A 26,083-nucleotide genomic window follows, 5' to 3' on the forward strand; every position below is an offset into this window, starting at 1 on the left:
TTTGCCCATATGCATGAATAGCCTCCCCCATCAATGTCCCTTGAGAAAGTATATTTGTTGCAATCCATGTATCTACATGAATGCTATTATCACCCAAAGTCCACAACTTACATTAGGATTCCTTTTGATGTTGTACATTCCATGGTTCTGAACAAATGTACAATGACATACATACACCATTACAGTATCTTACAGAATAGTTTCACTGCCTTAAAAGTCCTCTGCGCTCTGTCCATTTATTATCTCCTCCCTCTTACCTCTGACAACAAATGATCTTTTTGCTGTCTCCATAATTTTACATTTTTCAGAATGTCATATAGTTGGAATCATACGGTATATAGCTTTTTTTCAGATTGGTTTCTTTCACTTAGTAATATGCATTTAAGGTTATCATGTATTTTCATGGCTTGATAGTTTATTTCTTTCTAGTGCTGAGTGATGGAATACTCATGAATACTTGGAATACTCATATTCCATTGTCTAGATGTTCCACAGTTTATCTATTCAACCACTGAAGGACATCTTGGTTGCTTCAAAGTTTTGGCAATTATGTATAAAGTTGCTATAAATATCTGTATGCAGATTTTTGTATGGACAAAGTTTTTAACTCCTCTGGGAAAATACTAAGGAGTGAAATTGCTGGATCATATAGTAAGAATGTTTTTAGTTTTGTAAGAAACTGCCAAAGTGGCTGTACCATTTTGCATTCCCACCAGCAATAAATAAGACTTCCTGTTGCTCTACATCCTTCCCTGCATTCGGTGTTGTCAGTGTTCTAGATTTTGGCCATTATAATAGGTGTGCAGCAGTTCATTCATTCTTTCAACAAATAATTACTGAGTGTCTACTATGTGCCAAATAATGTTATCAGCCCTTAGACCATATAAGTGATCCAAACCATTCTAATAGAACACTTATTAGGTATGTTCTATGTTCCAGCTTCTATTCTAATCATTTTATATATGTGATCTCATTAAATTCTCACAACAACTCTATGAAGCAGGCGCCGATTTTATCCCATTTTACTCTGGCACAGAGAGAATGAGTAATTGACCCAAGGTCACATAGTTAGCAGGTGGTAGAGCCATAGCGTGTATCCAGGTGTTCTGGCTCCAGAGTCTCTGCTCTGTGCTGTGCTGCCTCTGGATCTGGAAGGGATATTGGAGATTAGTTAGTTTCTCCCATTATTCCACAGTTGTGGACTCAAAGATGCCAGGTAGTTAGGTGACTTGCCCAAGACCAAAAAGCTGGTTACTATTAATTAGGAAAGGGACTAGAATCTTATCTTCTAAAATAGGACTCTTTTCACTGTACTTCTACATTATTTGAGCAAAGAAATCTGTGAAAAGTTGGGGCTTAGCCATATCTTCATCCCTCCCCCTTTGTTCTTTGAGGGGCAAAATACTACTTTCACTACTGTTTTTTTCTGTACTGTCTTCTGGTCGACACTCTTTATTCTGTCCTTGCACAGGTTGAAGATGCTCTTACTCAAGTTCACAAATGGTGTTCTCTAGCATTCCTCCCCTGCAGGTGCATTTCCTAATCCTATGTGGGACAAATGCTCCATGAGCGTCTCTGGGACCACCATTACCCCTGTCAGTTTTTGTTTCTCCTTTCCTTAGCCATCAGCGAGCCCAGGTTTCCCCATGGCACTGCCACCTTGGCATGCTTACCAAGGGTTAGGAGAGAGGGAGGCACGAGGATCATTTGTTCCGTCTCAAACAGCCATCTGTATGCATGAGAGGCCATAGAAGGAGAGCACAGCAAGGATGGCACTCTGTGCCCTGCCATCGCGTAGTCAGAGCCATCTTAGTCACCAGTGACCTCTAACCCACAAGGCACCTACTAGGCATAGAGAGCAAAGTGGGGCACAAATGTTCTGTGATGGGGGACTGGAGAGCTGGCTGCAGGATTTCAGCTGGAAGTCAGAGTTTGGCAGCCATCCTTCTCAGATTTTCCAGAACAGTTCCAATTTCATGCAACATAATTATTTTTAATAAAGATGGCTCATTAAATAAATAACTAAATGTGATTTAATTTCTATGCTTTTTATGGGGCTCTTCATTTAAATAATCTACCAATCAGAAAAATGAAAGCTTTTCTCAGTGCTAAGAGTATGTATTTAGACTTTGGAAATATATTCCCTCTTTTTATGGATTATCTGGACTGGAAAAGAGTCAAAGAGCAAGTTGGCTGTGTTCAGATCAGGGAGTTAGGGAGTTGGAATCACAAACCTCCCCTGATTAAAGAAGGGTTATCACATATGGTTGTACAGGTTGTGCAAGGCTGCTATTTATAAGGATTCTCTGATGCATTGCAGACATCATTGATCTATATGTTTGTTACAACAATTTCATGATATATGGACAGATTTTATTCTTGTAGAGTCAGTTTACAATATTAAGACAATTTCAAACAGAATGAAGCAATGTGTCTTAAAGGAGAGGGTGCTACATTAATTTACTCAGTGATGACCAATGGACCACTAGGGGCCTAGACTGAATGTCCAGTCTGACACAAATCATGGGCCTGGGAATAGCAGCTGGATGCAGATCAATAAAGGGAAAGTGAAGCTGTTGATTGCAGGATCTTGGTTAACCTGTTAGGTAAGTGAGAGAATGAAGATGGCAGAGGAGTGAGTGGAAGTCACACTGACCTCCTCCCAGGACCAACCTGGTATTACAACTAAATTGTGGAGAAATCACCTGGAACAAGCAATTGAACAATAGTGAGAGAGGAGTCTTGCAACCTTGGAGACAGAAGAATTGGCTGTAGGGCAATCTAACTGGTAAGGAACATGGTAGAGACTCAGAAAGGTGGTTGGGGCACCCACAGGTGGCAGCACCAGAAGGATATTGAAATAGCCAGTTGGATCCCCCTGAAAAGAGTGGGGTCTAACCAAAAGCGGGGATCTCTGGCCCACAGCACGAGAGCCCCAAAAATACACAGAAAACAGCCAGCTGTGAAAAGCAGCAGGGTTGCTCTCTGCCAGAGATAGGCAGCTGGAGACACAAAGAACCGTTTAAAGGGCCAACGCATAAATTTTTATTTGCAGCCACTTACCCTGGTCTCCGGCAAAGGTGGTGGTAAAGTGGGCTAGAGACACCTGAAGAGAGACTGGGGAAGTAGGCTTTGAGGAGAAAGCTGAGAGTAGCTGTCAGGATCTTGGTGCTGACTCATCCCCCATGTGGCAGCAGCCATCTTGCTCAGGCAGAGACCACGCCCCTGAGCAGCAGTGTCAGAGGACCCAATAGCCCCACCCCCAGGTGAGATTCCACCCTGTCCTGTGCTGTCTAAGCCACCTGCTGAGTGCAGAGTGGCAGCCACAGATTGTATATCCCTGGCTAAAGGGGGCGTAGAGAGGTCTGGAGACACTTGAGGAGAGACTGGGGACGGAGGCTTTAGGGAGAGAACTGAGAGAGTAGCCAGCGGGATCCCAGTGCTGACCGCTCTCCCATACGGCAGCAGCATGAGAGGATCCAACAACCCTGACCCCTGGGAGGGACTCCACCTCATCCTGAGCAGTCTAAGGTGGCCTGCTGAATGCAGAGTGACTAGATTAACAGCTGAAAGAGACAGCTACAGACAGTAGATTCCTGGAAGTCTTGAACAGACTGCCTAAGGTCACACAGGGAAGACATGTGACATCATCAGAGGCAGATCCAGAAAGTAAAAACAGTGGTCTCCTGCCATAGAAGTTCACACCACAAAGTCAGGAAATCAAGACAGATCAACTTAAGGAGCTGAAGCAAAAGAGTCTCACAAATAATGGGAAGACAAAGAAATAACCCCTAGTCGAAGGGATAGGAGGAATCCCCAGAAAGAGAACTAAATGAAATAGAGGCAAGTAAACTATCAGATACTGAGTTCAGAACAGTTATAAGGAAGCTCAATGAGCTCAGTGAGCTCAGAGAGAATTACCAAAAACTACAGGGAAACTATGAGGAACTTACTGCAAACTATAGCAGCATGAAAAAGAATATAGAAACTATCAATAAGAGACAAGAGAAAATGAAGAATGCCATTTCTGAATTCAAGAACACAGTAGAAGGAGTCAAAAGCAGGCTAGAGGAAGCCAAGGGTCGAATCAGCGGGCTGGAGGACAAGGTAGAAAAAAGCTCCCAGAAAGAGCAAAATAAATAAATAAATAAATAAATAAATAAATAAATAAATAAATAGACTCAAAAAGAATGAGGAGGCATTTAGGGAAATGCAGGACAACCTGAAACATAATAGTATCCATAATCTGGTAATAGGGATACCAGAAGAAGAGAATGAGGAAAGGATAGAGAACCTGTTTGAAAAAGTAACGATGGAAAACTTCCCTAATTTGTGAAGAGAAAAAGTCACACAAGTCCAGGAAGCACAGAGGGTCCCATTCAAGAGGAACCCAATGAGGCCCACTCCAAGACACATCATCATTAAAACGGCAAATATCAAAGAGAAACAGAGAATCCTGAAGGCAGTAAGGGAGAAAGAGGTAGTAACATAGAAGGGAGCCTCAATAGGGCTAGCATCTGACTTTCCAGCAGAAACACTGCAAGCCAGAAGGGAGTGGCAAGAAATATTCCAAGTCATGAAAAGCAAAGGTCTGCAACCAAGACTGCTCTACCCAGCAAGACTCTCAATTAAAATGGAAGGCAAACTAAGGAGTTTCCCAGACAAAATAAGGCTAAAAGAATACATATCCACCAAACCAGCACTGCAAAATATGCTAAAGGGACTGCTTTAAGATGAAGAAAAAGAATCTATGAATGCCCAGTTCCTTTCACAGTTGCCAATACTTGATATTACCAATATTTTTTAATACATATTAGTCTGATTGTGACAATGATGTGTTATTTAATTGTTCCTTTATTATTTGTTGAAACTAAACCTGTTTTTGTATATTTCTTGCCTATTTCTATTATTTTTAAAAAGCTTTAAATGACTTTTTGGTATTCTTTATCCATTTTTCAATTGTTTGAAGAATTTCTTCCCTAAAAAAACCCAAAACAAACCATTACCCCTTTTTTAGATGTGTTGCAAATACTTTCCTAGTCTATTACTTTTCCTTTAACTTTTTTAATATGTATATTACTGTACAGTCTTAAATATTTAATATAGTCATATTGTCAATATTTTACTTCATAGCTTTTGGGTTTAAATATTTTACTTCTGGGTAAGAAAAATATTAGTTTGTATTTTCTCCTAAAACTCCTTAGATTCTACATATTGATTTTTAACTCACCTGAATATTTCTTGTATAATGTGTGAAATAGGGCACTATATTTGTTTTATTTCAAGGAATAGTGGTCCATGCACCTTATTTGTTGAATAAGCCTTATTTTACCCATTGATTTGAAATATCAACTTAATCATATATTACAATGTTAGACAGATATATACGTTTATCTCTAGAATGCTTATTATATTTCATTGATCTACTTGATTATTTCTGTGCTGGTGTCATGTTGGTTTAATTGCTGAGACTTTATAATGGTATTACATTTTTTAAATATTTTATAATTAATTTTGAAATGTAAGAAAATAAATAAAATCAATCTGCATTTAAGAAAGATAGAAAGAAAGAAGAAAGAAAGAGAGAGAGAAAGATGGAACTCCTACCCTTTGCAACAATATGGATGGAACTGGAGAATATTAAGCTAAATGAAATAAGCCAGTTGATGAAAGACAAATACCATATAATCTTACCTATAAGTGGAATCTATTCAACAAAATAAATTAACAAACAAAATAAACCACAAGCATGGAAACATGGAGCAGACTGAAAGTGACCAGAAGGGATGGGGAAAGAGGACAATGGTGGAAAGAAGGTGAAGGGACTAGACAAAGAACATGTATGAGTGACCCATGGACATGGACAACAGAGTGGGAATTGACTATGGGAGCAGGGGGTGGTGGTGGGGTGGGTGGAGTGGGGTAAAGGGGGAAAAATTGAGACAACCGTAATAGAATAAACATGATTTATAAATTTTAAAAAAACCCTGTTAGGTAAGTGAATTAACACATTATTTCAGTGGTTCTGAAGTTTGGCTACACATTGGAATTTCTTGGGGAGTAATTAAAAAATACCGATGCCTAGGTTCTACCCCTAGAGAATCTGATTTTTCTGGCCTGAGTTGTAGCCTGGGCATTGGACTATTTAAGGTTCTAATGAGCTACCATACAATGACTTCCATAGTAAGTCAACACATTCTTGAGAAGATATTGTTCCTAGCACCTCTGTTGAATATTTTATACTGTTAAACACTAATAAATTGAGAATTTCATTTAGGTAAAAGAAAAAAGATGAAAGTGGTCATTCTTAGAAGTGAAAATATTGATTTATCACCAGTGAAGTGAAAAATGGCTTGTTTCTCAGCCACAAGTTAATCAAAGAGGAAATGTCATTTTACACCGAAAAACAATTCTTTGGATAGTTTAATATTCTGATGGCAATGACTTGACCTCTTCCTTGTCATCTACCATGTCACCCAGATCTGTGACTATCCCCTATTTTCCCATCCTACATCATGGGAAAGAAGTTATTCATATACATCCTGTTGGGCTTACTTTGATTCTGGGGCTGGGTAGCAACTTGGCCCAGGGAATGGCAAAGAGACAAAGAAGCTGATGGTATTGAGGAGTGCCGAGAGAGAATCTCAGTGAAGCTTTAACATGTATGTCTGCTTTCCCCTCTGTCACACTGAACACCTGAACAGTGGCCCTGTGTACGCTTTCCATCTTAGGCACAAAGTCTCTCTGCAGAGGTCCAAACTCAAATGCCTGCAGGAGCCAAGCAGGTAACGTAGTTGAAATGAAGAAGTGGAAAAAATAAGATACAACAATAGAAAGGGAGAGAAGGCAGTGGCAGACATGAGAGCACTTGCTTCACCTAAAGGCATGCAAATTTATTTATTTTTCTCTACAATATTCTATTGGCCAAACCAAACACCTCCCAGTTGATTTGGCTCTCTGTGGGGGAAACTTGGTGCCATACTTTTAAGCAGAGCCACATAGGGGTATACAGGTATATATGAGGCTTGTTTTTCTGGGCAATACTAACACTTTTCTGATGTCAGCTGCCTTCAACCTTAACGCATCTCTGCAAGTATTCCCCTGCAAGATCCAAAAGAGGAGAGCCTTCACTTGGACACCAAGAGCTCTGCTTCCCAGAAGTTTACTTTCTTGTCAAAACCATTAATAGCTAACCTCACCTTAGGCCTGGATATTGGAACTCAAATTCTTACTAAACTTGCACAGTTACAGTGAGGATTACATGGTTCACTTGTTGGCCTTCTTGAAATAGATTATTATAAGTTGTTTAATCATTCCTTGATTTATCGATCAAGATAGGCTAAAGTTATACTGCAGTAAAAAATCAACCCCCAATCTTAGAGGCTTAACACAAGTTAGATCTCTCAAACATGACCATACATTTTTGAAGTATGCCTATTGTCCTTTACACTCTCAAAATTTTCCAGTTTATAATCCTAATTCTCAATTCTGCTATATGTCCAAAGCAGGTCAGAAGAAGGGTTTAATCCACTGGAAATTCAAACTGGTAGAGACGTCATCTTGACATGGGCTTTCATCATTTCACCAGTGGGAGGGCAATGTAACAAACTGCCCATTGACTTGTAAGGTTCCCATTCACAAATCAATGGCTGAAGGTAGTCACATGGCCACATCAGTCTTCAAAAAGGAAATGAAGTGCAATGCCTAGAAAATGAAAGCTAGAAATAATTTGTGAATGGCACTAATGACTACTCCAGTTAGGATCAAATGTTTTATTTAGCATTTGGCAACCACCAATGAAGGTGAAATTTATAAATGTTTTTATCTGATTTTGTTTAAATATTTAATTATGTTGATCTTGTCTGGGTTAATCTAATAAACCATGCTTCCTATTCCCAAAACACAGGGTATTGTGAAGAGAGGGTGCTCTGGGATACACCTCCTATTTGTGGTTCAAGTTTGGTTCTGCTCTCCTCTCCTTGTATCTCACTCATGATCCTACTTGCATTCATATTCTTCCACTACAGTTATTACTATTTCTACCCTCATTTTTGTCTTCCCCTAATCTTTACAAGTAGTAAGCTATTTTATCCAATCCCTCTCTCTGTGCCCATGGCTCCTTAGGAAGAAACATTTCTTTAAATTTACCTGTGCCCACGAAATTCCTAGCCTTCAACTCTTAGATTTTCCTTATTGCAGTATGATGATTTACATAAACCATCCTATCAACTGTGTTTTAATAAATAAGAAGTAGGTCACTAATGAAGCAATTTCTGTCATAGTTTGCACATTTTAAAAAAATGCAGTATTCAGACTCCAGAACAAAAAGTCTTGCTGCTATCCTCTGTTCTAGTTAAATCTCAAGTTTTAAAGGGTACCCTTGAGTAGATCAGGAAGGGGCTGTCTCAGATAATGAAAAATATAGTCAACATGGTTTAAACACAAATGGAAATATCTAGAAGATTGGTAAGGTAAGTGAAAATTAGTACAATGCAAACATAGTAGGAGTTGCCATGATCTCTGTCATTTGAAGTGCTCAACTGAGTATGATACTGGTATTAATACTGTGAGTGTGATGCTAGTATTGGTACTCTGAGTGTGGTTCTGGTATTGATACTCCAGGGCGGTACTACCATTACTACAATTGCTAGTTTTACTTATTGTGATTGCTATTGTTTCTTTGGAAAAATTCTGATTGTATTCAGTTGGCTCATTGTCCAAAGCATAAAAAGAAAGGAATTTTTGAAGGGCACTGGAAAATCTCCATTATTGTTAATATCAGGAGTTGATGATGAATGACTTTTACAGAAATTTGGTATGAGCTGCTTATTAAAAACACATCATAGGACATGCACCTTGCCTGGCGAGGAACCACAATCTGACCCACAGGATTTGATTTTAAAACCTTAGGGAAGATTTTACATCATTGATGAGAGAAGAGGTATTTATTATATAATTTATGACCTCCAAAAACTATGTTAATTTATGGTTATATCCTTTCACAGCTGCTGGATACAACCATCTCAGACATATACTCAGAAGCTTGGAAGTTGGCCAAAGCAGTTAGGCAATGAAGGCCATTACCAACACAGATACATTTTTTCTCAGTAGAGTTATTCAGTTCCTGCTATGGTTTAAATGCCAAGTGTGTAAATAAAAGGACAACAGGATGACATGAAAAGTGATATTTCCTATACTGAAAGACCTTTTTAGAGAACAATAAGTAATCTTACATGCCTCGGTCTTCTAAATTTGGAAGTCTGTCACTTTGTTGTTTAGAATCCTAGCAACTTTGGAATGATGCAAAATTTTAATGCTTTATTGTCCTGGCTAGCATAGCTCAGTTGGTAGGGTGTCATCCAGTAAACAAAAGTTTGACAGTTGGATTCCTGGTCAGGGCGTGTATGGGAAGCAAACAATCAATGCTTCTCTTTCATATCGATATTTCTCTCTCTTCCTTCCTCTCCCTCTAAAAACAATGAACAAATGTCCTAAGCTGAGAATAAACAAATTAAATTTAAAAGTTTAATGCATTATTGAAAGGATGAATAAAAATCCATATATAAGAAAATAAAAATCTTTACTTTGCACCTTAGCCATTCTCTTACCCAGTCAATCCTTTTGATTAGGCCTAGTGCATGAAAACAAAATGCTTCTTTCTCAGTCCCAAAGGGATGCTGTTATAAGGAAATGAAATAGAGGACTATAAGTAAAATAACAGGGAGAAATTATAGACTAGGAAAGTCTACTATTTGCTGATCATTGGATAATTAAAAGTTGCCTACAACATAACACAAGTTCAGCCTCTAAGTCAAATTCCCATCCCTCTCTTCACCTTCTATCTTTCTCTTACTTTGAAGGCTTCTTAAACTTTGCTTATCCCTTATATGAAGGATGCTTGAAGTTCTCTTTGGTCCTTTTCTCTTCTGATACATCATTTTCTTCTTTGGTAGTCATATATACTTCCACAACTTCAACTGCCATCTTCAGGCAAATGATTCTCCATACTCAGTGCCTTCAATCCTAATGCTTTCCTGGGCTCTAGACACACATTTCTACCAGCCTTCTCAATGTAATAGCTCCATGTAGTCATTTGATGGACATCTTAATTTTGGCATGTAGGCAAGGGTACCTGGCATCAGGGAGTCTGGGGTACAAATATATCATAAGTCTATGGTCAATGTTCATGGAGCTGAGGTGGGAGATCCATGAGGCAATGTCTTGTAGAGAAGCTAATTCAAACCATATAGATCATTCAAATCTCTCATCATTTTGAATAATCTGGGCAGAGAAGGGGAACATGGATACTATGAGAAAAAGAAAAACCAGATAACCAAGAGTGTGGGAGGTGAAGCATATAGGCATTTACCAAGGTGAAGAAGGTAGATATGAGGTTTTCAGTGGAGCTTCTGTGCTGTTACATGGATCTGCTGTCTCACCTCAGCACTCTGGTCAGAGGTGGGAACACAAATCAAGATGAATCAATGACACCCTTCCCAGCACTTTCCGACTTGGATAAAAAAAAAACACACAAATAGTCTCTCTCCAACAGCTGAGTGCTACTGAATACTCTGCTAGAGAAGCAGAGGATGGTCAACAGAGAAAGAGGAAAAGAAGGAAAAGAGTTCTTAGGAGCATTCAAGTCCCTGGTTCCATTTAATTCTGAGACTCCACTGTATCACTGCCCTGTTTGGTATGTAGTTATTCTATAATATAGCACCAATAAAATTCATCCTCATTTGAAGCCTAGTTAAAGTTCACCCTTGAAACCGAAGAATTCTAATGAAGATGGTCACCACATCCTGGTGAAACTCCGCAATGACTGGGTTACATGTTCTTGTATTTCCATTTTCTCTGCTGGATAATATGCCTTTGGAGTGCACAGTGGTATCTTGCTTATCTTGATGCCCTCTCCAATTTAACACAATACCTGGCACAGAGAAGGTACCAAAAAAGCATGCACTGCAATCATTTCCTGCAGCACACCCCAGTGGCCATTCTGTGTTTCTTCAGTGCTCTGATTTAGAGATCACCTACAAGTGTCTTATCCCTAGTGATTTATAGTGGCGGCTTGACTAGGGTATAGGAGCAAGTGTGATCCTTAGGGCTTTGGCTCGATTTTGGTGCTACTATCAAAGAGCTTCTTCATTGTCTCATTTGGTCCAATTTCTCACCACTCCTTGTCCATGCTAAAATGATGAGGCTGTTTCTTCTCAATCAGCTCCGTATTTCTCTCTAATAGATTCTTTTTATACTAAACAGTGAAAATAATTTTAAACACAATATGACAACCTAACACATCCTCTCAGCATGCACTGTGTGAAGAAGACATGAAATACGGGGAAAACAGGAAGAGCAGAGTGATACAGGCAGGGTGGGCTCTTGGAAAATCTGCCAGAAAGACATACATTTCATATCAAGGACTTCTGTCAGCCCCTGCCTTCTGTTGACCAGAGGGTCGGGTTCAGCCTGTACTCTTCTCTGACACTCCCTCCTCTTCTATTTCACTCCAGGGCTTTCAAGCCCAATGATTTGTTTTGGGAATGCTATCATTTGTTAGCTTAGCTTTTATCTCAGTTGGATGCCTTTCCTGTTTCACTGCTTTCCTTTGAAGGAGTTAAAGCCAACACTTGACTCCGGGAGTTTTATTCAACACACCCCTGTTGTTAGATGAAGCTAAAGGAACTTTGATTAACAAGCCTTCCCAGGTTCAAGGATGGCCCAGGGTGTGTTTCTGCCACCCTCTGCAGCTGAAAGGGAGATGAAGTGAATGGAGCTTCTGTTTGGAATTCAGGCCTGGTAATAAACCCCAGCAGGGTGGGGTGTCTGTGTGAAACAGCTGCCATTATCAAAGCTGTTCCAAATGGTGATGCTGCACTTGAACTAGGTTTCCAAGATTCCTGTGCTGCCCAGGGCTCTTTCTGATAATACAAAATTGGTCTCCCCAAGCAATGCAGAATTCCTTACTGGGATCCTGAATTTGAGAGATGAGTGAGGAATAAAAGGGAATAGAGATAATCCCACCTCTGAATGGGAAGAAGTACCTAGAAATACTTGGTAAAGAGAGAAGGGCTGTTGGAAATATTGATAATCATCATTGTTATCCACCCAAAACTATATATTTGAGTAGTGTTTTTATATTTTTAAAATTTATTTTTACAAACTCCTTTTGTAATCATTAAACCACTTGATCTTATAAAACCTTGAGGGCTAGACCTACCCAGGGAGGGGAGATCATAATATATTGGTGTTGGTAACGTGTATATGCCGTAGGAAGTTGAGACCATCGTCCAGGCTCATTACAGGTAGAAGGGCAAGAATTGAAGAGCTAAAACTTAAAAATCAAAACATCATAGAAATTGCAAGAAAATATAAGACACTAATGTTAGCAGCTTGATGGGAAAAGGAGGGTAAGTTTTGCTTATCAATTCACAAAATTCAGAAGTTCTGCAGAAGTGAACAGATTTAACAACACCAAGACTTTTTTAAGAAAGTTATTTCATTTTCTTACCTTTCATTATGAGGCTTTCATCAGATGTCTGGGGATTCTTGTCTGTCTGCTCATGATTATAAATAAAGGAAAAAGCTGATTGAAAACAGTGTGTATGTAGGGTTAATTGACTTTGAACTTTCCTGCAGGGCGACCTGGATGGGCCATTTCTTGATGAATTCCCAGAGTCTGTGTATTAGTTTCCTATTGCTGCTGTAAAAAATTAGTACACATTTAGTGGCTTAAGATAAACTATTATCTTATGATTCTAGAAGCTGGAAGTCCTAAGTAAGTGTCACTGGACTAGAATGAAGATATCAACAGGGTTATGTTCATTTCTGAAGGCTCTAGAGGAGAATTTGTTTTCCTATCATTTCCAGCTTGTAGAGGCTGCCTGTGATTCTTGCTCCTGGCTCCCTTCCATCTTCAAAGCCAGGGAGGGTGGCCAGTTGAGGCTTCCTCACATCTCATTATTCTGACATCTTCTGTTGGTCTCTTTCACATTTGAGGACCAGAGTCCTTACCATTGGGTTTACCCAAATCTGGATAATCTCTCTATTTTAAAGTCATTGACTGCCAACCATAATTTTCCATTGCTTCATAACCTAATATAACACAGATTGCAGGCATTAGGTTGTAGACTTCTTTGGGAGGTCTTTATTCTGCCTACCACAAGTGTATGCACATTCAGATGTACGTAAAATACAGAAAAAGACTGAAAGGACGCATACCTAACTAGCAAATTAAATAACAGTGTTTGCCTGAAGAGGGGAATGGAAATTGGGAGAGAAAAAACGAAAACTCTGTTATGATTGTCACATTTTTTTGGAGTAACAAATCTGAACTTAAAGATTTGTAAACATTTTAATAAAATATTATTAAATTCTAAGTATTTCTATTAGTCATTTGAACAAAATGTATATAATATTGTGGTATAATAAGAAATATTTTTTGGTGTTCACGGGGCTCCTGGCCAGAGTTTCTAAAACCCTTGTAATTTCCTAAGTGCCAAAAACAATTGAAGCAGCTTTTGTCATAATATTTGGTTCTTGTCCCCAGTTCTGAGATATCTCCAGATGGATAAAGGTGAAAGGAACATTTTTTGTTATTCATGAGGAGGCTCTTTCAACCACACCCAGGTTTATGTTAATGAAGTGACTGTGGAAAGCTCCTAAGGGTGAGGGGCGGGGGAGCGCTGGTTGCCAGAGGAACCAACTATGTGAATAGAGGGTTAGAACTTCTCAGCATCCTCCCAAACCTCAGGGAAGTGAGAGGGGCTGGAGATTGAGTTAATCGCCAATGGCTAGCGAAGTAACCTGTCGTGGCTACATAATAAAGCCTCCATAAATACCCTAAACAGCGGGGCTCGGTGAAGGAGCTTGCGCGCTGGGAGGACGGTGGGCCTCACACTCCACAGGAACAGGAGCTCCTGTGCTCAGGACTGTGCCAGACCTTTCCCTCCTTATCTCTTCATCTGGCTGTTCATTTGCAGCCTTAAAATATCCTTTGTGAAAAATCAGTAATGGGATGTAAATTATTTTCCTGGATTCTGTGAGAAGTTGTAGTAAATTATTGAACCTGAGAGGTGGGGGTCCTGGGAACTTCAATTTTATAACTGGTCACTAAGGAGTACCAGTAACAGCCTGGGACTTGTGATTGGCTTCTGAAGTGGAGAAGCCCTCTGTGGCACTGAGCCTTCAACCTGTGGGGTTTACGCTCACTTCAGGTAGTTAGCTTCAGAGTGGATTTAATTGTAAGATACTCCTCTGAGAATTGGAGAATTGCTTAGTGTGGGAAAACCCACACATTTGATGTTAGAAGTACCATGAGGGTAGAGGAAAGAGTTTTGTTTTAATGTAGTATCTTAGTTTTAATGTACTTACTATAAACTTTCAGTTTATAGTAAGCAGTACTGCATTTAATGGGTTCAATGGTAGAATTAATTATTGAGAGATCAGTGTATAACTTAATAAAAATAGGTATAAGCAGGTTCTATTAACAAAATCTGCCTCTTTGATTTAATAGTCACTGTAGAAGTGTGCATTGTATAAAGAACTGTCTTGTCTGCCTCTGAGAAGAATATTTGTGTATGATGAAATGAAAAGTATGTGTGGTATGAGATCAATGTTGAAGTTTACAGACAGCTGACATATTTCCTATAATGGTCTCATACCTTGATTATAAGTTATTTGTTATCTCATCAGATGTTTCTGTTTCACTAATCTTACGGAGTTTCACTCCTTTTCATTTCTGATGCACCTCCTTCTCCAGTCTGCTTTGTCTTTGTAGTCCTTTAACTTTTACTCTTAGCACCTTTGCCCATACTTAAGCACTTCCTTGTTTTTTCAACTAATTTTATACCCCTTAAATGATTTATACTTTTGATTAAATAATCTAAAACACATGAAAGTATTTGGATAAATATATATGTTTACAGATGCAAAAATAAATGACACTAGCTTAACATTACACTTAAAGAAATTCTAAGTTTACCTTAAAAAAACTAAATACTTCAACACAGGCACTACTTACTTCATATCGGTCAAGGTAAACACTTGTAAATTAACAGGTGTGGTTTTCCCAGAATGCTTTAGCATTGGCTAGAGTGAGTGTGTGGAAAATCACACGAGGCTCTGCTCTAACACACACACACACACACACACACACACTCAATTTTTGGCCCATTCATTCTGTAAATATTTCATCCAATCTACTTATTTACAATCATGGTGTGTACTTTGTGTTTCCTCTATATTGTTTTCTTCAGGGATCATCCTGTATTTTTATAACTTCTTATGAATATACAACACAGACCATGCACAAAAGCTCTTTGATGAAGAAGATTAGAACTAAATAAAGAGAAAGTCTTCAGACTCACATACATTTGGAAAAATCTCAGAGAAATGAAAAAAAAAAGAATGGAAAGGTTTTTTTGTTAATGTTGTCAATGTTGTTTTCCAATAAAGCACAATTTTTGTATCCTGTACTCTTGAATAATTTACTTTAATTAAATAAATAAAAGGAGATGGAGTTAATATAGACAAAAGGATTAAAAAAATCTAGATACAGATTTATCATGGTGATTATTTTGTAATATATAAACATATCAAATCAGTATGTTGTACACTTGAAATTAATATAATATTGTATGTAAATTATAATTCAATAAAAATAAATAAAATGAAATATCTAGGTAAAATCCCAGTTAGAGATACTAAATTGAACATATACATTTAATTCTATTTCCTCCAAAAAATCCCATGAAGACATCAATAAGATTATTTAAAAAAAACCTAAATTCACAAGGAAAAGAAACAAATATGGCAATTTATTTTTGGAAGTTGAAAAACTAAAGGAATGCGCGATCACTGACCTTGGCAGACCTGCGAGAGCTGACTCCTGAGCTGGCAGAAGGAAAAGGTAAGGAAAATAAAAAACCAACTAGCAGACCCCTCACAGAGCTCAGGACGTGAGGGCACAGACCTCTAGAAGTGGGAGTATGTGTGTGATTGGAGACAACGAGAGACTGAAAGCATATTAAAGAAGCAGTTAGATCCAGAGATCCTCTCCCCAAACCTGAATGACTGGCATTTGCCTCTCTTCCATCCTGGATAAAGACTGGAGATTTATGCTCTGGACATTATGACGGGTCTCTGGCCTGGGGGATTTGAAGAGACTGACCATTGCAGTTATTATTGCTGCACAATTATTCACCCCTCCCCCCCAACTGGCAATGAGAAAAAAAAACTTAGTGGGATAGAATAACTGTTTTATTAAGCTCATAGATTCCTTGAGTCCATTAATTCACAGTGTCAGATAATAACAGCTCCTTTCCTTTCCACGTGTCTGGGGCTTCAGAAGACTCAATGGCTCGGTGCTGAAATCACCTGGAGGCGTCCCCACTCGATATGTCTGCTGATTTGGCCTCAGCTGGGCTCAGTTGGCCAGAACACCTATATTATATACATGGTGGGGCAAAAGTAGGTTTATAGTTGTTCTTATGGAGAATAATACAATAATGAATAGATTATAACACAAGAACAAACTCTGTTTTGTATCTTCACAACTGTAAACCTACTTTTGCCCCGCCTTGTATCGCTCCCAGCGTGGTCTCCCTGCCTGGGCTTGTTCCAGCTTCCTCACAGCACAGTGGCTGGGTTCCTAAAGCAAGTGTCCACGAGAGCAAGAGAGGAATATATGGCTTTCTTGTTATCTAGTCTCTTTCAAGATATGGCATCCCAAATAATGGACCCAGTTTATGGTTTTGAATTGTCTACCCATATCTCAGAACAAACAAAAACACGGAAGCATCCTTTATGTAGGGAGATTGCATTTTTTTCAGAAGCCATTTTGACTCTTTGATTCCTAGTCTGATAATCCCATAAGAGCTTCGATGTGACGTCCATATCCATTTTTGCAGAGACCTTAGTTCATGTCAACTGCCTTCAGAGTTCAATGAGAATGGTTTTCCTGCAGTGCTTGAAGTTCCATCTCTAAGATATTTTGATCATTGTAAGATTAAAATATTATTACTCAGATAGTACCTTTTGTTATTTTATATTTAGGTTGCAAGTTCATCCCATAGGAGTCTGATAACCCCAAACCTTATAGAGCGTCCCTGTAATTTGGATATTCTGATTTAAGGTCACTTGAGATATCTTAGTTTTGGTCAGAGAGTCTGTGTAGGAGGAAAGTGAATTGAAAGAAACCCCACCTTTCTACCCAGTCATTGTTTTACAAAATAATATTGAAAATATATTTAAGAACATTAAAGAATACTCTGTTTAAACATGCGACTTGTATAGAGCAAGATTTAAAGAAATAAACACCTTATTTTTAGCATCTTATTAACTAAGCCTCATTAATTATGGTTTATAAAATTTTCTATACCATTCATTCTGTAGACAAAACTCTGGCTCTTTTCTCTCCCCTTTTAAATTTGCCATTGAAGTCTCTCAGCTCATACAAAGCTTAAATCTGTAATGGAGTAACATAGTTGTTCTTATAGAAATCTAGAGTTGCTCTCTGTTATTTTAGTCTTGTTGCCATTCACTAAACTGAGGAAGAACTGTGAGTAAAGTGGGAACAATATAGCATCACATCTCCTCTGCTTGGAGGGGTGCCTCTTTCTTTCTTCCACAGAACAAAACCAGAAAAAGTAACACAGAGGTCATGTGATAGCCGCACAGCAGTGTAAATACTTTTTCTCAATCAAAAAAAAAAAAATTTCTTGAGAAGTTCCCACTCTTCCCTTAAATTCATAAACAACTCTTCCTTCGAACCTGAGGTTCCAGCCCTTGCTGCTGTTTCCTGAGTCCTCAGGGACATAGAACACAGAGCCCAAGAGACTGTCTGATGAAGACCAGTATCTCAGCATTATGGCATTAACAGGAAGGGTGCAAATATTAAGACACACTACCTGCACCTTATTAGGGAGGCTCATGGAAATCAGGAAAAATAACTTCTAGTTCTCTGGGCCAGGATCACTGTTTTTACAGTAATGGAGAGTAACTTGGCCAGGGGCACACGTGAGAGAACAAATTTTACCAACTTGATTGAGGCCGTCCTCCTCTGTATTCTTGAAGCTCCCTGCACATAACTCTGCCATAACTCTCTCTCACTGCCCTCTAATTGTCTGTTGCTTGCTTTCCTTCTCCACCTGGCCATGAACTTTTGGAGGGCAGGTGCCATGTGTAACTCATCTTAACCCAATGCCTGTACAGTGCCTGGCCCAAGACAGGCACTCTGTACATGTTTATGAAATGAAAGGTTCAATGGGGAGTGGGGGATGAAAGAGAATGAGAGAATTTGTTTCTTAAAATCTAAATTTTGAGTAGGCACATCTCTTTGCCACATATAGAATCATTGCTTATTTATCTTTTTTTTTTTCCAATTTAGGATCATCATTTTTAAAGCATATTTTCCTCTTGAAGAGGAGATTCTCCTTTATTTAGAAAGCCTGTTCAAGGAATCTATAAAGCCTAACCATGTACTTATTAGTCTTCTATCATTTAGAGTTTAAAGGACTCATAAGAAGAAAGCCAACAGGGAGCCAGCCAAGTGAGAAGACTGTTGTATACACAGAATGAAATCTCGACAGGTGAGTGTCAGGCTGACAGTCTGTCCCAGGTTCGCATGCCTTTCTCCCCGGACTTGTCATCTTCTTCGGGCAGGGACTGAGTCTTCTCTGCATTTCCAGCACCTGGTACAGTTTAAGCAGAAACAACGGAAGATATTTTATGTTCTGAGGCAGACTAGAAATGGGAAGTTTGGGCAATATGCAGAAATGGTGAGAAGGTGAGGTTTTTTTCCCAGGTGGCCCCTGGCAATGGGGGGAGAAGGGAGAAATGTAAGTTCTGTTGAGCGCTAACTGTATGTGAGACTGTGTGTATTTTCATACATACAGCAGGAAGCGATGGTTTTCAAAATTTAACCTGGGACAAATTAAGTCTCAGATTAGTAACACCTCTGAAGTTTAACTTCAAAGAGCAAAATGATTGAAAAATAGCTATCCAGGTCAAAAGAAGTGGTAAAAAAAAAAAAATACATACACAAAGACTCATTTTGAAAAAAGTTGTGTCTTTCAAATGTTTATTTTATGTTAGTACATCTTATAAATTAATGAAAGAAGGCAATATGTATTCTATCATTAATTTTCATAAATTAAAAACATCAAGATGTTACAGAGAACAGACTGACGGTCGCCAGAGGGAAGGGGAGTTGGGGGACAGGATGAAAAAGGTGTAGTGATTGAAGTGCAGGTTGACAGTTCAAAATAGTCATGGGGATGTAAAGTTCAGCAAAAGAAACATAGTCAGTACTATTGTAAAAACTATGTGTGGTGCCAGGTGGGTACTGAAAATATCAGGGGAAACACCTTGTAAAGTATATGATTGTCTAAACACTATGTTGTACACTTGAAACTTATATAAAATTATATTGAATGTAAACTATAATTTAAAAAGATCAAAATTGAATCACTAGATGTATCTGAAAAAAATAGCATGTAAGTATGTATATATAAATAATGTATTCTGTTTAGTATTTCTCATAATGAAAAATAAGAATTTAAAACACTCGTCCCCTTAAAACTGGTGACCTTTTTACACACAAACACACGAAAAATTTTCATTCTTTGGAAATTCTCATTGATTTTTGGCAGATTCCCTCATCTTTGGGAGTTGATGTAATTGCATCTGAAGAAACAAAAGAGAAAATGATGCAATAGCTTTTCTGAGATTTCTCGGTGCCATCTGTTTCCTTTAGCAAATCCTTTCCGTTTTAAACTTTCTTTTCATTCAGCTTGTGCATCTGGAACGTCTCCATGATGTATGCGAGGTCTTCCCACGGTCACCCAGCCTGGGCAGAGTCACTTGTCCAGTCCATCAGGGTTCCTTTCCCTCTGACCCTGAGCCATGAAGAGGTCACCTTGTAGCCCAGGAAGCAAGGAGATCACAGCTTCACACCATTTCCCTCCAGAAGCCTGCTCTGCTGAGACCCTCCAGTCAACAATTTCTCTTGTCTGACTAGCCCTCACGTTAACCACCATTTTACAGGTGAGGCAACTTGATGCTCAAAAGAATTTGAATACTGTTAATTTGATCATCATCAGACCTAGAATAGGGACTGGAATCAGGAGAGTTAGGACTTGAGTCAAAGTCTGTCTGATTCTAAAAACCATGTTCCCTTTGCTTCACCATCTTGAGAGATTCATTGATGAGAACAACACGGTAGTAGAGGGATTACTGGGCAACAGGCACTGCTTTCACTTCACAAACTTGAGTCTAGCAGAAATATCCCTGCTTCATTTGACTGTAATTCGACAGAATTTGTATGACAAGACCTCATCCTGCTAGAAGCGGAACTGTTAGTCAATGAAGTTTGCCTGTCTCCCGACTTCTCTGATTCCATCCAGGCTCTGAGAGGACGGACTTGGGAGTGGGAGGGAAGGCATCTGGTTCTCAGCTGTTACCTGCTGGCAGTGGGGTCCACTAATTCATCCATCCTCCGGTCAGGTCAGGTCCAGCATTTCTCAGTCTCATAGGAAAATGCTCTCCATGTCTAACTAACCATTTTCTGCTTTCATGCCTCTCTTGGCCACATGATACTCACACCACAACATCTATGAGAATTACCTGGGACCATTCTTCACTTGTGGACCAACTCTGTGAGGCTCTCTGAAGCTCTGTCTGTCTAGATATATCAAGCAGGGTTTTTTTCTCTGGGGCATTGCTGCCTCCCAGGTTGTCTACTTGGATAGCAGCCACAGGTCTTCTTTGCTCTCAGATCCTACTTTCTGGTTGGTTCTATCTCTTACATTAGACTATAAAGTAATCTCCTTACAGACAGGGGTTGTGTCAAATATGCCTTTGTATTCTAGTGCATATCATCAAGACTAGCAGACTAAAAGACCCTCTATAAATGCTTGTTAAATTAATAATTGTCACCTTCCTACATGCAGTTCCATACTTTCTTTCTCCTGTTGGGTTATCGTCTGCTTTCATAGCCTTTCCAATATTCATGGGTATATAATAGGATGGAGAACATGGATTTTAGATCATGAATGTCCTATTTTAAGAATTGGTTTGTCACAGCTTAAAGCACCAACCACATTCCAGAAATTCAGCTGTGCGATCCCTAGGGGTAGATTGTAGTAGATATTGGTGTCTAACCCATGTGCCTTCACCCCTACAACTTCAGTGCATGCCAGCAGACTTCCAGCTACCAATACCTGCATTCTTTTGCTTGGAGGATTTTCCTGGCCATAGAAGACAGGTTGCTCACCTGTGCCACAGGAAGAGCCATGGTATTGACTCTCTCCAGCAAGGGCTTTTAATCAGTGACTTACAGGGTTTGGTGACTAAATATGTCAGATTCCCTGTCCCTAAAGTGGGATATCTCTGAGGCATAGGTTTACACTTGGCTCCAAGTGGTTACCTCAGGGGATTAAATTCCAGTTATTCCCCAGTATTAACTGGCTCATTAGGCACCCTTAATTGTCTTCCTTTTCTCACTTTCCCACTCCTTCAGCTAAAATATTTGCATTTGAATTTTTGTCTTATGGTGCTTTTTTGGAGAACCCACTCTAAGAAACAGATTTACTATGTTCCTGAGCTACCTTTTCCTTCTGAGTCTCCTGCATTATATTTGGAAGTTATACAAGGTCTGTCCAGAAGTTATCCAGCCATTGTAACATGAAAAATAGAGACATTTTTTGAAGAAGATATAAGAAACATTGTACATAGGACAATGATGCCTCTGTCCCCTTCAAAGTAGGCACCTCACACAGCTCTCCCAATCGCCATCAGCTGCTCTGTCGTATTTTCCTGAATTTCATCAATGGCCTGAAATTTCTTCCTTTTCAAAGATGATTTTAGTTTCGGAAAAGCCAGAAGTTACAAGGCGCCAAATCTGGGCTATAGAGGGACTGAGTCACCTGGGTGATTTGATGTTTCACAAAAAAATTCTGCACAAGACATGATGCATGAACAGGCCTGTTGTCATGATGAAGCTGCTGATCACCAGTTGCCCACAGTTGCAGCTCCGCAGAGGCATGTTCAAGCTTAATGCAAAATTTGATAGATTCATTGCTCTACTCACTCAGTCATTTTGAATGCAACGGCCATACAGTACACATGCTCACTCAATGGCACCTATGGCCCCACTGCCTAGTACAGTGAAGTTGTCATTGTTCATTCATGCTCATTCCAGTCCACCCTCCTTGGCTGCCAGGTTACACTGATGTCATTCAAACTGTTCTCGTTATATTAACAATTTTTCCACACAGACCTAGGTATATACAAATAATGGGAAAAGCGTTGAGGGAGGAGAGAATGAGTCCAGAAGATTGCTGTTGGTTGACTATGAAGAACACTGCCCAGCGTTCCTCGGGTAGGGTTTAGAATGGCCTCAGAAGTGTTTCTTACAGGTATGCACCTCCTGCTTGCTATATATAAAAACACTGTTGCTTACAGTTTTGTAGCCCCTTGAGAGTGAAAACTTCTGACAGGGAGGCTTGGAAGAGGACGGAATTAGAAAGAGGACAGTGTGCAGTCTAGCAACAAGGGCAACACCAATGTAAATGTCACACAATGAGGAAACAGAAAGGGAATTAAAAGGACTTGCATTCGATGGGCTCTGCTTCCCTCCTCACCTCTTGGGGCTGTGTCTGTGCCCCTGCCTCAACAAAGGAGTGATTACAGTGTCTACCATTAATTATATGCTTAATACAGTTCACACGCCATCCTAGGTGTTTTAGGAACATTATTTATATTATTTCCAACACCCCTTAGGGAATATATCACAGTCTCCATTTTTTCAAATATAGAAAATAAGGATTGGGATGGTATCAGCAACCAGCCTATGATCACTCAACTATTATGCAGAATTCAAACTGCAGTATTTCTGTTGCTTAGAAAATCATAACTAAGAACAGAAAAATGACCTTTCTTGTCCCCCACCCCAGTTTTATTGAGCTATAGTTGACACATAACATTGTATAAGTTTAAGATGTATGATGTGTTGATTTAATACCTTTACAAATTGCAAAATGATTACCACTATAGCACTACCTGCCACCTCCATCCTATCACATAGTTACCATGTCTATTTTTGTGTGATGAGAAGAAAAATGACCTTTCTTATGTGATGGGGTCATGATTACTGAACTCCAAAGTAAGGCCAGGGAAATGTGTAGCTGCAAGAACTTAGGAAGAAAGTATTTCTAAGCGATGTTGTTCTGGTTCCTGTTGTGGCTACCTGTAAGGTGACCTTGTTCTCATCTTGCCTCTTTTAACTGTGTATGGAACTGGCAGTGGACTTACCACTGAGTATGGCACAAAAGCTTGGCCTTTCCATTGAACCAGTTCTCAGGGCAGCAAACAATCACCAAACAGGCATTCCAGCTGAGAAGTGTGCCTCCAGCTACATGCCAGGGGCAGCTGCCTCTCTGGAAGGATGTTTTCTCTGGCTCTAAAGAGATGCAGCAAGTTGGCCGAGTTGGTTCTTTACTGGCTGGGGAGAGGGGATTGTGTGCATCTCTCCTCCCAGCTCTGTTCAATGACATCCCAAGGGTAGCTTGAAATCAGCTATGGGGTGTATATTTGTACCACAGAAATTGCAAACACTAAAGATGAGAGCTTTTCTCTCGGACATCCAGTTGATTATTGAGCATCTCCTTGAAGGACCAGAGGCCGCCCATTTGATACTGCCATCTGTCCTGTTGTAGCAAAGACAAGGCAGCAACAGAGTGGGTGATATCAGCTCTATCTGCAAACCTATTGGGGATTTAGGGAGCCTGTAAGAATACCTCTTCTGCCCCAGTTTTGAACCAACTAGGGTATACAAGACAGTCAATCAGGTGAAGACTAATGTATTGGCTTTTTTTTTTTTTTGCTGTGGAAAGCTATGTTGGTGAATGCGGGTTAGGTGCAGCAAGAATGAGTTTCCCAACACTGTGCCCTAGCATCAGACCAACTTACCTACCTCATACAAGTTCACTAGGATAACCACTGGCCTTCCCATATGGAGATCTTCTAACTGAAAAACATGTAGCACAGAGACCCAATAGAATGCTTACTTTCTGTGAGCAGCTGACTGACTCCCTGGCAGAAAGAGAGAAGAAAGGACTGATTTTTTTTTTTTGCCTGGTCCCTCTCCCAAAGTCACCAATAAGTAGTCACTCCACCCTGGGAAGGGATCAGTGGAGGAGAAGATAAACAGTAGCAGCATTACTCACACTGAGTGCCCACCACATGGAAAGACATATCAGAGTAGGGAATAACCATCATCCTATGAAAAACTAAAAACAACCAGGTGGGTAGGTGATGATAAATGAAAACTGGATTCTCTTTCCCCCCAAGTTCATAGTTTATTGTGTAAATTGAGTATCACCTGATGGGTTGACAGTAGGTTCTTCAGCCACAGGGACATAACAGATGAGGTTTTGACTGTTTAGAATCCACATGTTGCTTTCACAGCTGGAGTTTTTTAAGACCTTAACTTGAAGTATAAGCGCATCAAGGCAATGTTCCCATGTGTGGCCAGTACACAATTCATTCTACCTGTGAAAGTGTAAGAGTCAAAATATTTTTTTTAATACCAGTAAAATGGAACTGGGCATCAGTTTCTGGACCTGTCATGATTTCAGTCTTGCAAAGTACACAAATTTGGCAGCCTGTGTGCTTCAACATACACAGCTACACCTCATTTTGGCCAAAAGAATTCCGGTAAACTGGGTTCTGTGGGTATCAATCTGGATACACTTCTGCCTTCCTAGTATTGATGTTTTAAAAAGTATCCCATTGTCCTGTATTTTGAGGACTATATGATAGTATTCTTAGGCATGTGCACGCACACACACACACACAAATATCCCTGATCATGACATTACAGATGGAGTACACAAAAGCAATTGTAGTCTAAAAAAGCTATGAGACCTTAGAGTTCCCTTCGAGCCTGAGACATCCTGTGTAATCTGGCCACAGGTGAGCAATTCTTGTGGGACCTGCCAGAGAGTAAGCTTTGCTTTCCCTCTGCTTTTGGAGCTTTTTCACAGAAGGCTTTGGAAACCCAGACTTTAACCTGATACCACTGACTTTCACTCTCTCCATTGGTTGTAAGGTGATGCAGCTTTATACTGACTGGCCAGCAGGCTACATAAGAGGGGTTCATTCTGCAGTGTGTCTTTAGAAAGTTTTTCTTCAGTGCATGTTCCCCCATTTAGAAACTGAGGAAATGTTCTGCCCTTATCAATCTACTGGCATTCTTCCTATTACAGCAGTGTAGGCCTGAGAACCTTTGAGCCATGTTGAGGGCCTGGTTTCCAGACTTAGCTCTGAGCTCTAGTTCCATTACAGTGAAACTGCCTAAGAACAGGCTATACCTTTAGAACAATGAGAAGGGTATAAGTAGTCCCATAGATTCTTTGTTTAATGTGAAAGAAAATAGTAATTCTTGATGTGCTTTTATATACCCACGTGTCTTAGTGCAGTGATATTCAGAATACTTACTGGTATTGATTGAATCATAAAATAAGTATTCGTATCCTGTGGAATGTCTCTGGTACAAGTTGGGTCACATGATCTGTGCCTCCTTCCACTGGCCTCACAAGTCTCCTTCTGTCACAGGATGATCTAGAATCTCTTTGGGGTCTAATTATGTTTGAACTATAATTTCTAAAGCTTTGGAGTTCAATTAAAACCAAAATGAGAATGCACTTTAAATTTTATGTTTAGAGCCTCTTCATTGATTGTATTAGATTGTTAATACCTCCAGAGAATCTCTTATTTTATTGAACATTAGCCTGAACTTTGTACTGAAGCTCAGTGTTTGCCTGTTTATCTATTCAACAGTTGCTTATTGAATGCCCATCATGAACCAGGATCTATGCTGGGCACCAGGATTAATGTAAATTCAAATAATGGGTGAAGAGAATGACATGCTGACAAATCATTACAATTTAATCATGATTATAGTGCTGGATTGCTAGAAACAGTGGAAAGATGGAAGATATATGTAAGACTGTCTGGGGGAATCATGACTTCCTTGAGCTAAACTTGAGGAATGAAAAGGAGTTTTTAAGGACTACAGTTA

At 39.5% G+C, this 26,083-nt stretch overlaps 1 pseudogene; it reads right to left on the reverse strand.

Annotated features, from left to right (window-relative positions):
• Positions 1-24,442: 24,442 nt before the first annotated feature.
• On the reverse strand, positions 24,443-24,630 carry LOC129072269 (ATP synthase membrane subunit K, mitochondrial-like; annotated as a pseudogene).
• Positions 24,631-26,083: the final 1,453 nt, after the last annotated feature.

This window comes from Pteronotus mesoamericanus, unplaced genomic scaffold (assembly GCF_021234165.1).
Source record: "Pteronotus mesoamericanus isolate MK-2021 breed Mesoamerican mustached bat unplaced genomic scaffold, CSHL_Meso_final contig_116, whole genome shotgun sequence".
NCBI classification, from domain to species: domain Eukaryota; kingdom Metazoa; phylum Chordata; class Mammalia; order Chiroptera; family Mormoopidae; genus Pteronotus; species Pteronotus mesoamericanus.